The 16,095-nt window shown below is 37.7% G+C and overlaps 1 long non-coding RNA gene across 1 annotated transcript; it reads left to right on the top strand.

Moving 5' to 3' along the window:
* The first annotated feature begins 2,787 nt into the window (after window positions 1-2,787).
* Window positions 2,788-5,591, top strand: LOC117632624. Its single transcript, XR_004586493.1, has 3 exons — window positions 2,788-3,309; window positions 4,199-4,346; window positions 5,316-5,591. It is a non-coding gene; the product is annotated as an uncharacterized LOC117632624 (long non-coding RNA).
* Window positions 5,592-16,095: the final 10,504 nt, after the last annotated feature.

The following is a 16,095-nucleotide window of genomic DNA, read 5'->3' as shown; positions in this document are numbered from 1 at the left end:
TATAGCCGCACGGCTATACTCTTTAAACACGAAGCTTGCACTCACAGCTTACGGCCATTTCACTACTCAAGCTCCGATTTGTTTTCTTCGGTTTCGGCACTGAAAAAAAACCCAACCCGCCCAGCCACCTAGCTCCCGCCTAGCCGCCTAGCGCCCCGCCTAGCCGCCTAGCCGCCCGCCTAGGCGGATTTTTCGAAACAAAGTGCCCTGCTTGGTTTTCCAAAAGGAAATACTAGAATTGCTTTGCCTCTATTATTGTATTGCTGGACTGGTAACTAGTTTCCTACTTGTTGTTGTTGGAATGAGGAAGGTGCCTGTTGAATGAACAATTATCCAACACTCCATCAATGAATTCTCCTGTTTGTTCTTATTATATAGGAAAAGGATTGCTATATGATTGTTTTCCCAGGTTTCTTTGTATTCTTTTGAAATTTATGGTTTTTTTTCTTCTTTCAATTTGGTGTTTAATTAATTTATTGTATACAGATGTAGTTATATTAAATCGTTGTTGGAGATGGACGAATGAAGATGGGAGGACTTAGAAATGGACTGCTTGGTCAAAGTGTTGGAGAAAGTTGGAATGGAATCTGCTTTTGGATGTTCCTTTTGTGTGCAAGTCATGGTACAAGACGACCATCAATCCTTCATGCTGACAATCTCTCATTTTCCCAGACAACGAATGTATTGAAGTCTGTCTTGGGATGTGTCTGAATGTCCGGATTTTCAAAATCTTATGGACAGATTTGCGAGTGAGTATCAAATTGATGGGAATCGTTGCTTTGTCACCGCTTTTTTAAAGTTTGTGATCAATCGGAGCAGCGGAAACGCTACTGTCTGTGCTCAAGCTTGCCAAATGCTGCACAGTAGAAGCCTTTGAATTTGCTGCAAATGTGTAAGTTTTCTCATTTTCGCTTGTTTAACAAAACAAGTTAATTTTCAAAACCCTCAAGTATACCCAGTTTAATTTTCCTTGTAAATGTAAATGTAGCATTTTTGTTGTTGTGGAATGTGTGCAGGTGTCCTGGCCTTGTGACTTTGAGTTTACCAGGAGATTTATTGGACAGCAAACACGCGAACCTAGAGCTGATTGGCAAGTGGAAAACTTTGGAGGTGTTATCATTGGGTTCATGCTTAAATTTGGCGAAAATACTTGCAATTATACAAACACATTGCAAGAATTTTTATGGTTTAGATTTGTCCAGAGGCTGTGTTCATGGACGTGAGGCATTGTCAATTGTGAAGTCGGTGCCTAATATCAAGTACTTAAATTTGAAGGGTGCAAAAGTTAATCAGGATGGTCTTGTCACGTTGCTGTGTGGATGCAAAGATCTGGTGATGTTGGGTGCTAGAGGTTGTTTTGGTTTCAATGAGAACGATGATGAAACATCAAAGCTTGCGTCTCATATTAGTAAATTTATGTGCAAGGGTTCTGAATTTCCTGAATTTATTTGTGGTATGGACAATTTTGTTCTTCTTGTTGATGGATACTCATTTCATCTGCATGTGGAGGAGACGTGGGATGAAATGCTCAATGATTTGCGCGATGCATTCAATGATTTGGGCGACGAGAAATGAAGAACTATTTGATTGTACTATGTCATATCTCATCTTTTTTATATTTACAACACTTATGAGCAATTATGTGTGTTGAGTTTGGTGTGGTGTTCATCTTGTGTTTTTGGACATTGTTACTCTAATGAGGGCTTGTTATAAGTTCCTATCTTGATTTCATTATAAGATGTTTGCTTAATTTGGAAAATGGCCATTCTAAATTCCTTCGCTACATTTTCTGTAACATCACATGTGCTCGCGATTGTTCTTCAGCCTTCCTCTGCCTCTATTTCTATCCTAACTTTCCCTTCCCACCAAAGGTTTTCCTAGCTAAATTTCTATGAGGTTCAGGAAAAATTTCTTAGTTAAAGAATGTTGGTTGCACCAGCTTAACAACAGGCACAACCAGTAGATAAATGAAATAATATGTTATATGTAAGAATGAGATGCTACTTCTCATCTAACACATGTTGTTTGAATTCTCATTTAGAATAGTTCGTATATCAATGTCATATGACCTCTGATACCTTCAATTTATTTCAAAACAGAGCTGCAAACTTCTCTTTGTTGTCTCGTTAGGCTATTTTGTATCCAATTTTTCATCTGCATAGAATACAGTGCGGATTGATATATCTCATAGAAGAAGAGTAGGGTTGTCAAGTGCAATGAGAAAAAGACTGTAATTGAGTTTAGTAGATAATTACGATGGATACATTTTAGAAAATAAATTCCCATACAAGCAATTTTATACTATGAAATTCAACATTCTTTGATCCACAAAATGTTGGGGGATCCCTATTTTTTGTTGTTGTATTTATGGATTTAACCCATATTATTTGTTATAAATAAAATCCATTTTTAATTCTTGCCCAATAGGCTAATAGCTGGAAATCATTAGAATGGAAGGTATCGAAAAGAATTTAAATTCTCATTCCCCAATATCGCTTGTATAAATAAAATAATTGAAGAAATAACTCTAGCCCAATGGGCGAAAGTGGTATTTTAGCCCTAAACCCTAAAATGATATGACAAAATTGTATATTTAAAGAGTATAGCCGGGCGGCTATACGTTCTAAATACATTCGACTATTTTAACATTATAGCTGCCCGGCTATACTATTTAAATATTAATATATTTGAATATTTTAAACGTATAGCCGCGCGGCTATACTCTTTAAATATATTCAAAACGAACACGAAGCTTGCACTCGCAGTCACAACCATTCGTTTCTCTATCAACTCAAGCTTCAATTTGTTTTCTTCAGTTTCGGCTGCTTCGTCCTCCGAGTTCGGCACCGAAAAAATACCCAACCCGCCTAGGAGCTCGTCCAGCCGCCTAGAGCCCGCCTAGCCGCCTAGGCCGATTTTTTGAACACTGCGATTGCCTGAAAGTCTGAAACCCGAAATTGAAAAAATTTAGCTGCAAATTTGAGCTTGAGATTGAGATTGGGAAGCCCAAGTCAGTTCCATAGAAGAAGAGATCATGAGAGTCTTAATTCATCTATTCCGTTCCTCTCCCTGTTTCCCGCCTTATTCTCTTCTCTCTTGGCTCTCACCCAAACAACATGTTCACCTCACCACACCAACGACGACAATTCCTCCCTCTGCCAACTCCGCCTTATTCTCTTCTCTCTTCGCATTGACGACATGGCGCAGAAGAAAAAAATACAAAATTTGCTGAGTTGGTGTCTGTCTTCAGTGGAAGGAAATGATGAAGCTATCCTATGATGGAGTTTCTATGGTCTTGCCAATAACAAGGTTCGGTTTTTAGGCTCCAATCTCAAATTCTGACTCTTTATTTCTGGTTTGGTTAAGCAAAAGATTGATTGGTTTGGTTCTTCTTGCTTGAGACTTGATAAATCTTTATGCATTCAATATTCATCCATTAATGGTTCTTCTTGGTTGGACTGCTTTTCATTCTTTTGGATATTGCATTTCTGTTATAGATTTTGACATTTGATCATGCCCTCTTGTTTGCTGAGAGGAAAAAAAAAAAGAAAAAAGATTCGTCTCCTCCTCCTCTTGTATAGGAACACAAAACCAACCCACCAAAGAACAGAAAAAAAAAAAAAAAAAATGAAATATTACACCACCTCAAGTGAAAAATCTAATCCATTTAAGCTTTTATATTAGTTCTTGTATCAGCATCTGTGTTTCTGTAGGGTGAACTCCACCTCAACTCCAAAGAATACGAATAAAAAAATTAGAGGGTGCATCTGCTAACGCATGGGTTGTTTGTGAATCTCTTAATTATATTTAACTTTTCAAACTGACTTCAAAAGCACCAGATTAACAGACCAACATGAAATATAGTTTATCGAGCCTCCATTAGTGTAAAAGGATTGTGACTTCATTAGCTGAAAATGCTTTAGAAGAAGGATCGACTTCCAGTTCATTGAGATCCATTTTACTATAAAAACCAGGTTCTTGAGGTTGAGGCAACGACCCTTCACCACTCTACATTACAACTGCAGCTGGCATGCTCGGCCTATCTGCCGGGTTACGCTGCACACTTAAAAGACCTACATGATGAAGATAGAGGAGCCCCCGAGCAATTCCATTAATAATGTCAAAGCTCTTGGGCCAATCTAGCATCATGCTTTTTCTTGCAATTTCTAGTCTTGTGATTTTATGTTTCCACTTGTAGGATGAAAGTGAAGTTTTCTTTAGGATCAAAAGAAGTACAAAGCTACAGAAACTGGTTGATGCTTTGTATACCACGTTCCCTGGATCCTGAATCATTAATAATTTTGTTTGAGAACGACCACATTCACAAGCACAAGACTGCTGAGGAGGTGAGACTTCATCAAAACCACTTTATATAATGGTACTTATAAAAATAATTTTATTGTTGCTTAAATGATTTGTTACCTTATTATAGATGATGGCCCTAAACTTATATATTTCTGTTTCTCATGATCAAAGCCAATTCCATCTCTTAATTATATTCCCATATACGATTTTGAAATCTGTGAGTTCTCAATCCCTAATCATTTCTTATAGTCTTTTTTATTCACGAGCTGTTTGTTTCGCCCATTTCTTCATCAATTTGAGATTTTCCAGGAAAGCTTGCGTTATTTCTTGTAAATGCGTGTGTAACTAGCTAGCAGAATTAATCAATTCCTTTGTTTGTTGAGCTTGCTTTAGCTCGTAGGATTGATTGAACAATGACAATAATCAAACTTCCAGTTCATAGCAATTTGGGAGCACAATGCACAATCCACAATGGAATCTCTGTCTTGGAACCATTTAGTCATCTGTTTTGAATTTTGATGGCAAAACCTATACCAAAATTAGTTTGCGTAATTTTTTTGTAGTTTCTGTTTTTTATTGAATTGTTATGATTGGTTACTAGGTGATGTCATGTAGTTTCTAGGTATTCTTTTCATTTAAATGTTTCTTATGTGGACAATATATGCTTGTTTTGCACACACTGCATCGTAGCTTCCATTTAATTACATTTGGCTAAATTGTTTTATCATTGGATATTGGTAGGGTTTTTCAAGGAAATTGGATAGTTTTTTAAAAAAAAATTGTAGTTATGTTTTAGTTAGAATGTATGAAGTATATGGAACTTATACAATTCCATACAATCAGTTTTGTGTTCTTTATAAAAAAAAAATACAACAGTGATAGATGCTTCTCGGCTTCGATTCTTTTTACATTTTGATTTCCACCTGCATATTCATGCCTCTTCTTTATACTTATATCAACTGCAACTCTTGATCATAACTCTTGACTATATCTTTGGAGCTGCATTGCAGATTTGCACAAACTGCGTTGGAGATTCCCACAAACTGCATTGCAGTTTCCACAAAATGCATTGCAGTTTTCGTTTCCGTTTAATTACATTGGGCTACGTTAATTGGATATTGGTATGATTTTTTAAGTTAATTTGATAGTTTGTTTATTTATTTACTTATGTTTTAGTTAGATTGTAGATTGGTCATTGTTTTGTCGTCGTTCTTTAGCGTCTTTGTGTTTATGTTATGTTTTGTTATGGAATAATAATTGTATCATAGTTTCTGTTTTTGAATTCATACAATTCTCTCAGAAATTGATAAATCTCTGTAAATTTGTTGGTTCTGCATTGTACTTTCAGTTTTCTTTTTGTTTTATGTGCTCTTTACATTGCCCTTGGTAGCTTTTTATGTAACTTTCATTTGTGTTGGCTTTTGAGTGTATTTTTTGTGTGGCAACTGACATTTCTTCTGTGTCATTTTTATTTCAAGAAGGAAAGAATGACTAGTGTAGTGTGTCTATGTAACACCCCGACCCCAAATTTCCCCAAATTTAACCCTTATTTAATTATTTAATTATTTAAGGGTGTTTTAGTCATATTTTTAACCGGAGAGAGTTTGGGACCGTGACTTGTATTTTTGGATAGGTCGTACAGAGACGAGTTCATAGACATGTAGTGGGCTCGAATCGGAGTTGTAACGAGAGAGATATGGTCAAAAGAAACCCAGTGGCACAACCGTAAATATTTCGAAATAGGATTTTTGATAAAAATCTGGTTTTCTCTCTCTCTCTCTCTCTCTCTCTCCCGCGATCTCTCTCTCTCTCTCTCCCGTCGGCTCTCTCTCTCTCTCCTCGTATCTCCGGCCACCGGCCGCGGCTGCGGTCGGGACCGGTGCCAAAAGGACCGGCTCGGCCTCGGCGTCACGACCCAGCCCTCCCCCGAGATCGGCCGCCGCTCCAGCCGCCGGAAAATGGCGATTTTCGCCCGGAACTTCGCCGGCTCCGATCTCCCTCCTCCGGCCGCCATTTCTGGCGATCAAGGTATGGAAATTCATCCCCTCTGCATGTTCTAGCTGATGGTTGGGTAGGAATTGATCGATTTGTAGCGTAGATAATTCGAATTTCGAATTGAAATTTGGCCGAACTTCGGCCGCCGTGATCGGCCATTTCCGGCCACTTTTTGGGGGTTGTCCAAGAACAAAAGTGACTCCAAAGAGGGTGTTTTACCTAGGGTAGGAGTTTGGAGTCTCGGTTCCAAGATTTTTCGACGGACCGTAATCGCTTTGGACACCCGGTCTGCCCGCGCGTGTGGCGGCGCGTGGGCGAGGGTGGCGGCGTGTATCTGGGCAGTTTTGAGGTCCTCGTGCCGTCACGAGCGCGTAGGATTTCGCGGATCTCAATTCGGACGTCGTTTGACTATCGAACGGATATCGCCTATCGGGCGTTATCCGGGTTCGATAGGTTGGGACCGTCGGATGGTCCCAAATTTAATATATGTTAATCTGGGTAATTCTAGGATCGTGTAGGAATTCACGGATCGTGAATCGGAGCCCCGGATGTTCCGATTCAATAATTTAAAGTTTATATTATATATTAACAGTTAGATCGTACGATCGTGAGCGATCCGACCGTCCGATCTGGACCAAACTTGCAGGACGAGTGTCCTATATGTTATAGAACCCATAGGAACTTCTGGATCGGAATTTGGAGGTCGTAGGTCCCGTGGGCCCGTTTGACCGGGTTAGGGTAGTTTGACCCTTGGTTGACCGTGAGTCTTCCGGAGTAATCTCACCTTCCTAGGGGGATTATCTGGTGCTAGACTATTGTTGGGGTTTACGCAATATTAGAATATTTGTTTATATAAATATAATTATATATATGTTTGTACAAGGGTACAAAAGAGTCTAGAATGTCAGTTTGGAGTGCTATACGCACTACCTTAAGTACCTCCCCGGATTTTGGATTCACTACGAGTACCACCAAGTGAAAGTTAGGTCCCACGTGGCGTAGGTTATCCGGCGTGTGGACAGACCCCATACGTGGCGTTGGTTGTACCGGCGTATGGGGAGATTGGTGATATTGTGTTGAGGTCGCACGTGGCGTAGGTTATCCGGCGTGTCGACAGGCCCCATACGTGGCGTTGGTTGTACCGGCGTATGGGGAGATATGTGATATGATGTGCAGGTCTCGCGTGGGGTAGGTTGTCCGGCGTTGAGACAGACCCCATACGTGGCGTTGGTTGTACCGGCGTATGGGGAGAGATTATGATAGTATGGTATGGTCGCACGTGGCGTAGGTTTTCCGGCGTGTTGACAGGCCCCATACGTGGCGTTGGTAGTACCGGCGTATGGGGAGATTATGTGAATTTGCCTATGTGGGTATTTAGGTTTTATGAGAGAACTACGTGTGGCTTGATCCCTCGGTGAGGGTACGTAGGCAGCCTAAGGTTATTAGGTGCAGCCGCAGACTAAATGTTAGTCTTAATTTGTATTTGAATTGTTTGGTAGTTGTTTGAGAATTTTTGGGAAGGCCGAAGGCCATTTATGTAAATTGCATGAATTTATATTGTGCATGCTGCCAGTTGGGAATATAAATTGTGTTTTTATGCAGGTATAAATTTTGGGAAATGTCCAATTTATAGGGGAGACTCTGCCGAAATTTCGGCAGAAAGTCTCGGTCTTTAGTAAGTGGGCCCGGCATCGGGGTGATGTCAGGAATTCCAAAGGATTTGTCTCGGATTTTGGGAAAATTCGGGGCGGGTCCTTTCAGTCTATGTAGAAACAATAACTACAATGTGTGTATAATGTGCATGCTAGATAGATTGGCAAGATTATAAAGGACAATGTTGTGTGTATGTTAGATGATTGTTTAGTGTCTCTGTTGAAGGGCACAAAACCCAAAAGAAATAGAATTGTTATGCAGTTTCTGTTTTTGTTGTGTTTTTATTATAGTTGTAAATGATTTTTGTTTTCGTTTTGCTTAATTGATATTCGCATTGTTTTGTTTTCGAGTGTTAGTTTATTGCAATTTATATATAACTCTAGTGTATGATGGATTTGTAAACAAACCGTGCACGAATCGATGTTGAATTGATTTTTGTTTTTTTTTTTTTAAACCTTTGATTGTGAATATAAATATTGTGTTACATATTAAATATTAAAAAAGCAAAGTTGGTGTAGTGGTTTGTGATTGAGATTCATCCCTTGAGGATTAAGGTTCGAGAGAGAAAGGGAGGCTTGGGCGGTGGGTTGTTGCCATTGGGTTCTAAAGAAGATGGAGAAATCACTTTTGTATCATTATTTTATTTAATTTTAATAAAAATTAATAGACTTCACAGAGTTAAGGTTTTGTTAAGTTAAATGAAACATGTCAAAAGAATAGAGTGCTGCTAAACGAACCCTAAAATTAACTAAGTATACCCTAAAAATATGTGGTGTTATGTTTCACAATTGAATATATCATTTTTAGTCATTTTATATTAGGATAAATTAGTAATTCAATAAATACTTTGATAATAAGGTGTACTTAGTTAATTTTAGGATTCGTTTAGCAGCACTCTTTAAAAACCATCTAAAACATGACACTGCATATTTTTCCCTACACTTCTCTTCTTCTCCATCTTAGCGTTACGACAACCGAACTCTTTTATCTCTCAAAACCAAGCTCAGTAGAACCTCTTCTTCTTTCAATCCCTCTTCTGCTCAGTATAAAACATACAAAATACCAAACTGGAAGAATAAAGAGCAGTTTTCTTTTGGCCAATACCGAGCAGCAGTTTCAAAAAAAGAAAAAAAAAAAAAGGGGGAAAAAAACTGCAAAGACTTGACTGATTGCTATAATAAACCACACAATGTAGTTGTTTCTTCTTAGCTTTCTACAAATTTTCATGATGAATGTACAGTCTCTGAACATGAGATCTTGAAAATGCAATTTTACATGAAGACATATTAAAAACTCCTCTTATGTTTGCAAAGCAAAATGTGTTTCAGCAATACAGTTGCTGAAATTTTCGTTTTGCCAAGAATAAATTTACTTGAAGGAATTAAAAGAAATATGCAGGGGCTGATTCAATACAGTGCAGTGCTTGTTTGTGTTAGCCATTGACGGATGGACTCGCTGTGAGACACACATCAATCAATGGCTAGCATTCTCCGAAGAAAATTGAAGGCATATATAAATACAAGGCTGATTGATCTGTACAGTGAAGTCCTTGTCTGCAATCCTAATTAATTATTTCTTTGAGTCTTTGTTTATTTGCTCTATCATTTGGAGTTAAAGACTCAAACATTAAAGAACTAAAGAAGACTTTGAAGTTTTCGTAGGCAAAATCATAATTTGAACGTTTTAGCATCAAGAGGAATGAAATCAAAGAATTATTTTGAACATTTTTGTATCATTAGTTAGATTTAGGATATATAAAAAAGAACAATATTGTCCAGATTTTACAGTTAAAATTTTTGAGAATCAAAGTATGGAGAAAATGGGATCATAGGGAGATCGATGAATGTTGTTTGTTTTTTTTTTTTTTTTTTTTTTTTGACGAGCTAGAGTGTATTAGGGTGTACCATGAGTATTTTTGGTAGTTAAATAGGGTATACTTAGTTAATTTTACATTTTGATTTAAATATTATGGTGTACTTAGATCATAGGGTGTACTCAGTTAATTTTAGGGTTCGTTTAGCAGCACTTAAAGAATAAGGACGAAACATGTGGGCACGGAGAAATTAGTAACAGGAAAATTGAACTCCATTTATTAGTCATTAACCTCAAGTAAATTAGATGAAATTAGTTTCCTATCAATCGCAATAGGAAACTCTATAGTGACTAAAAACCAAAAAGCAACAAATTTACATCAAGAAACTACTAATGAGAACTTATTTTAATTAACATTAGTTTACAGTCATTTTTGTATAGTGACTATAAACTAATGAATCTTGGTGCATAAGAATCAGTATACATTTGTTTCATTTCATTTAGAATTAGACTTAAGATCTTTATTTTCGATCCACCCATTCCATATCTCTTGAGTTAAAACTCATGAATAATAATATTATAAACAGATTAGAGATAAGAGTTAGACAACTTTTTATTTTCTATTTCGTTGGAAATATAAATTAAAGCAAAAGATAAACAATACCTCTTCTATTTCCAAATTCCTTCCCATGTTGTATATTTTTGTTTTTGTGAAAATTACTATCAAGTAATTTTTACTATACATTTCAACATCACACGATTTACTGGAAAATTTCTTAAGGTGAACCATCAACTGCATGCCATGAGAAAAACTCTCTCCCAGCTGTTGCTGAGATCAAAACTATAAGTCTCAAGCTTTCCTCTCTTCCTACACTTTGAAAACCCTCCAATCACCATGGGATGGCCATCACCCACCATCAAAATCGCTTACAAACGTTCATAAAACCAAGCATAGCCAACATCAAGAAAAACACATGTATTCTTATTTGCTAAACTTGTGGGTCTTTAGCTACAACAGTTGACAGTTCATCACTCTCATGCCGCTATTTTCCAACTTAACTCATTTATTGAACATCTTTTCCATTGTTAGCTCAAGGAGACATTAAGGACACAACATTCCCTAAGATCTATACTTTCGCTGGGTTGTTTTGAGCCTAGTGACTTTTAACACCAAAAAATAGGGGATATGAAGGAGAAAAACTTATTTGCAACGGGGATAATACTGGTTTTACTATCTCCAACTAATAATACTATGTCATATAGAAGTGTTATCATGTGTGTCATAGTGTTATTGGTCAGGTATAAGAAAATAGTGTTATTCCCGTTTCATGAAAGTCTTTCTCGATATGAAGGCTTGATGCACCCTCTTTTGGGTTGTCTAACAACCATTGTGTTAGTAAAGCCCATAATAAATAAATAAAATATCTCAACAATGAATGAACGACGAGTTTATATTTTAAGCTATAATGTTAATTAATAAAATACATTATTCTTTTAATACAAGTGATAATTTAAACTACATGGGAGGGGGAGTTTCTCACACGCATACACAATCAAAATGTCATGGGGTGACCTATGGTTCGCAAGTTAAGACCATTTTTCACTGAGCTAGACCCCGTTCAAGAATTATATAGTGATAGCCTTAGATGAGGCCCTAACTTTTAACCATTGATCCAAATTGGTTAACTGTTGGATCAATTTAGTTAATTTTTATCTAACGATTAAGAGATATGACATCATCTAAAGGTCTTATCTAAAACCCTCACTATAGAATGACTCAGACCTGTTAACAAGACATTATTTATATATGAACTTCGACAGCACATCGAATTGTAACGACCACACCAATAGAATGACTCAGACCCGTTCACAACACATTATTTATAGGCTTATTTATGTACATGCCCCATATGCTTTCAAACTTGTCTCATATTACCACATGAGCTTTGAAACGTCTCAAAATACCCCCCCACACTTTTAAAAACGGTCTCACGTTACCCATTCCGTCAGTATTATAGATCTTTCGTTACGTGCTTTGGGCCCCACGTTGTTTCAATCCTTAACATTGGAGAATAAGAGTTTTTAAGTTTCAGAAAAGGGGAAAAGGGGTATTTGGGTGAGAAAGGGGAATTTGGAGAAGAAGGCTAGGGGAAATTTTTGGAGGGAAAGGGGGTGGTGGTGGTGGAGGGGAAGTGTAAAGATATCAATTGTCCTAGTGCTGCCACGTGTAAGAAGATTGAAGAATAAAACTGTTGAGATATTGTTAGACCTGTTAGGTAGTTTAGGAAAACTGTTAGTATTGATAAGAGAAGGTTAGAGATGTTAGAGAGGTTAGAAAACACGTGAACAAGGCTTTAACTCAATTGATATAAAGTCTGTAGTTGTGCTCAGTTGAACTTAATGAGAAATACAACAAGTCTCTTCTCTATCTCTAAAATTCTCTCTGCTCTCTCTGCTTTACTTCGTTTCTCTTTGCTCTACATTTCTTTTCAATCTTCCTATCTTAACATGGTATCATTCGCCATGGATCGATCCTGATATTCTGTTTTTCTGCTTCCGCACTCTCTTTCTCTTTGTTTTCTCTCTCTGGCTTCTTTCTCTACTCAAACACAACAACCAATTTCGAGTTCTTTCCTCTGCCTATTACCTATTTGACGTTTTGTCTCACTGAAAATTCTTCTTCAATATTTCTTTTTCTGAAAATTTCTTCTTTCTCAACCCTAAATTCTTCTCTTTTCTTCTTGGATTCTCCACGTGGTGACTACTGCTCAACTTTAGATTCTCCAATCTCCGATTACCTCTTTCATTCCTACTGTTTCTACCTCTCTCATTACCTCTGTTTCTTCATGACTTTCTCCTCTACTCCTCTTTCTTGAATTTTATTCTTTCTAGCAAGTTTAAAGAATAGTTTTGCCTATCGGCTATTTGCTAAATTGTTCCAGTGAAATCCTAGTCTTGATTTTCTCCAAAATTGACCTTTCAAATTATTCTTCTTGCTCTCTTCAACTTGTGCTCCTTATTTCTGCTCAAATCTTGAAATCTAGCACAATTACAATTGCCTCTTACTTAGAAGTAAGGCACGATGGTGAAATTCAATTAGGAACCTTACATTCCTTTGTATTTTTTGCTTCCTCTGACATTTGAGTTGCAATTCTTGCAATTATGGTTAAAGAATGATCATTTCTAGCCCACGACTGTTATTACTCAGGTTATCTTCTTCATTCTGCTCTTCTGGGTTTTCTTGGATTGCATCTCACTTATTTGTTGGTGTGAGTAAAGATTCTTTTCTTGGTCCAAATATGGTGACTGCCTCTCAGTTAGTTATTCCTCACTCTTCTATTGCATCACTGGTTCCTATGGTTTCTAATGTCCATGTCAAGTTGGATGATACTAATTACTTGCAATGGCACTTCCAAATGAACTTGTTGCTGGAATGTCATGGCATACTTGGTTTTGTGACTGGTTCCCATCCATGTCCACCTCAGTTTGTTGTTGGTTCTAATTCTGAGGAAATTGAAGCATATAAGGTCTGGCAGTTACATGACAAAGCTTTGATGCTGTTACTCTCTACTACTTTGTTTGCCTCTGCTATTTCTTGTGTAATTGGTAGTACCAATGCTAGGAAGATGTGGTTAACTTTGAAAGAAAGGTTTGCTATTATTACCAAGCCTAGTATTTTTCTTCTGAAGACTTGTCTCTACAATATGAAGAAAGGTTTGGATTCTATAGCTCAATATCTTAATCATATTAAGGATGCAAGAGATCAGCTATCTTGTGTTGGTGTGCACTTTGCTGATGAAGACATTATCATCTTGGCTCTCAATGGTTTACCTACAGAATACAACACTTTTAGGTGTGTTATGTGATGCCGAGAAAGTATGCTCTCATTCAAGGAGTTTCAATGTCAATTGCTTGTTGAAGAAATAATGCTTGCTAATGAACAAAAAGACATAATGCTTGTTCATTTTCTGGTCATGCTTGCTATAGAGGTTCACCATATCACAGTCCAGGTAGAGCTACTACCTATTATTCTCAGGAATCAAGATCTTGTAATGCTACAGTCCTACAGTCGATAGGTCATCAAGAGATTTTGTTTACTACCTCCGCATCAACTGTTCCACCGTTACCCATCAAGACAGTCTTTAGTACTGATGCATTTGCTAAAGAGGAAGCCACTGTGTCTCCAATTGGTTCTCCAATTTCTAAACTCCAACTTTCAGATGAAATAATTGCTCCTGCAGATGTTGTGCTGCCTCAGATACCCACAAGCTCTATAGTAAGCCCTTTTGTGGGCCATGCATATGGTGCTGATTCCATTACATTATTTCAGGCAATTACCTTACATGATGGCAAGGCCTTTGGTTCTCATGATGAGGGTGAAACTGGCAAGACTGTTATCTCTGGAAATGACAAGTTTGCTGGGGACATTCCTTTGGTGACGCCAAAATTGCACTTTGATCGCATTTCGCATTTTGATCTCAACGTAGTTCCAGATATACAAATCTGTTTGCTAGCTAGTGATATTGATTACGATGCCACGGTCCTGCTAGTAGTTCCATTAACCATTGTCAGTTTCATTTTGGCATTGGCTGGTGGTTTTCAGTGGAAACTCAAACACATGGCACAACCTCCTGGTTTTACAGAACCTCTACATCTTGTTTGTACACTCTGGTTTTCCGTATTTTGGATATTGCTTGCTCCTATTCTTTCTGCATACCAGTTTGCTTACATTCTCACCAATGGTCTTTCTACTCCTCTGTTTCAGCAGCATTGTTCCAATGTTATGCTTGGCTCCTCCAAGCATGCGATTGAGGGGGGATGTAAAGATATCAATTGTCCTAGTGCTGCCACGTGTAAGAAGATTGAAGAATAAAGCTGTTGAGATATTGTTAGACCTGTTAGGCAGTTTAGGAAAACTGTTAGTATTGATAAGAGAATGTTAGAGATGTTAGAGAGGTTAGAAAACACGTGAACAAGGCTTTAACTCAGCTGATATAAAGTCTGTAGTTGTGCTCAGTTGAACTTAATGAGAAATACAACAAGTCTCTTCTCCATCTCTGAAATTCTCTATGCTCTCTCTGCTTTACTTCATTTCTCTATGCTCTACGTTTCTTTTCAATCTTCCTATCTTAACAGGAAGGAGGCGAAGGGGGAGGAGGGGAAGCTGGCAATGCCAAGCAATATGGAGTAGTATCAAGCTCTAATGTCTCGGACTCTGTAAATTGTCTAAGTGTTGCTCCAGTATTCCTCAATGCTCTCAAATAATCCAACTGGGCATCTGCAAATGCTCCTCTAGACCGAACCAACTGTTTCATTAGCTTCTTTCTTTCCTTGCAAACTCGCACCCTCTCTTCCTTATCAATTCTCGATACAACACAACCCATTTTCCCAAATTTCCAACAACTTCTTCTGCCTAGTGTGACTGACAGATAGTAAGAACCAGAGACAATAGACCCAAATGCAGGCTCAGTTTTGAGTACTGTTAGACTAGAAAAACGAGTAAACTCATAATGCACATCCACTTTTCAGTTATCATTCAAGCCTAGAGAGTCAGATGATCATCATATTAAGAAATCCAATTTTGACAGCTTCCATTCCTAGTCACGGAAGAAAACCCCAACTTTTTCCAAATCGTTCATTAATCATAAGCCCTCACAAGCTGTAGAAGTAACAAGAAAACAAAAAAACTTAAACAGGTACCTATTCTCAGTGAACTTTCAAGCACAGATAAAATTCTCCTCGTCACCGTGAATTCAAAGTTTTTACACTACATGCCCAAAGATCAAACCCACCACCTCACCTCCAAATCCTGAATCTGCTATCCTCCCTCATTATGCATCCCCACTTCTAATGCTTCAAAGGCCCTAAAGAAGACAAAAATAGCAGTAACTAAAGTAACCCACTTCAAAAATCTCCATATCCCACAGACAAATTTCCCCTAGCCTTCTTCTCCAAAATTTTCCCTTCTCACCCAAATACTCCCTTTCCCCTTTTCTAAAGCTGAAAAACCCCTATTCTCCAATGTTAAGGATTGAAACGAAATGGGACCCAAAGCAAGTAACGAAACGTCTACAATACTGACAGAACGGATAACGTGAGACCTTTTTTAAAAGTGTGGGGTGTATTTTGAGACGTTTCAAAACTTATATAATAATCTGAGACAAATTTAAAAACACAAAGAGCATGTATATAAATAAGCTTTATTTATTTGTGAACTTCGACAGCACGTCGAATTGTAACGACCCATGATAACAAAAGCCAAGGTGATGGGCCCACTAACCCATTATCCCTCCCTTAGCCCTACTTGGGCTTAGAAAAATCCATGATAAT

The sequence above is a fragment of the Prunus dulcis genome, chromosome 6, assembly GCF_902201215.1.
Source record: "Prunus dulcis chromosome 6, ALMONDv2, whole genome shotgun sequence".
Lineage (NCBI taxonomy): Eukaryota > Viridiplantae > Streptophyta > Magnoliopsida > Rosales > Rosaceae > Prunus > Prunus dulcis.
This window is presented reverse-complemented; position numbering and strand designations above follow the sequence as displayed.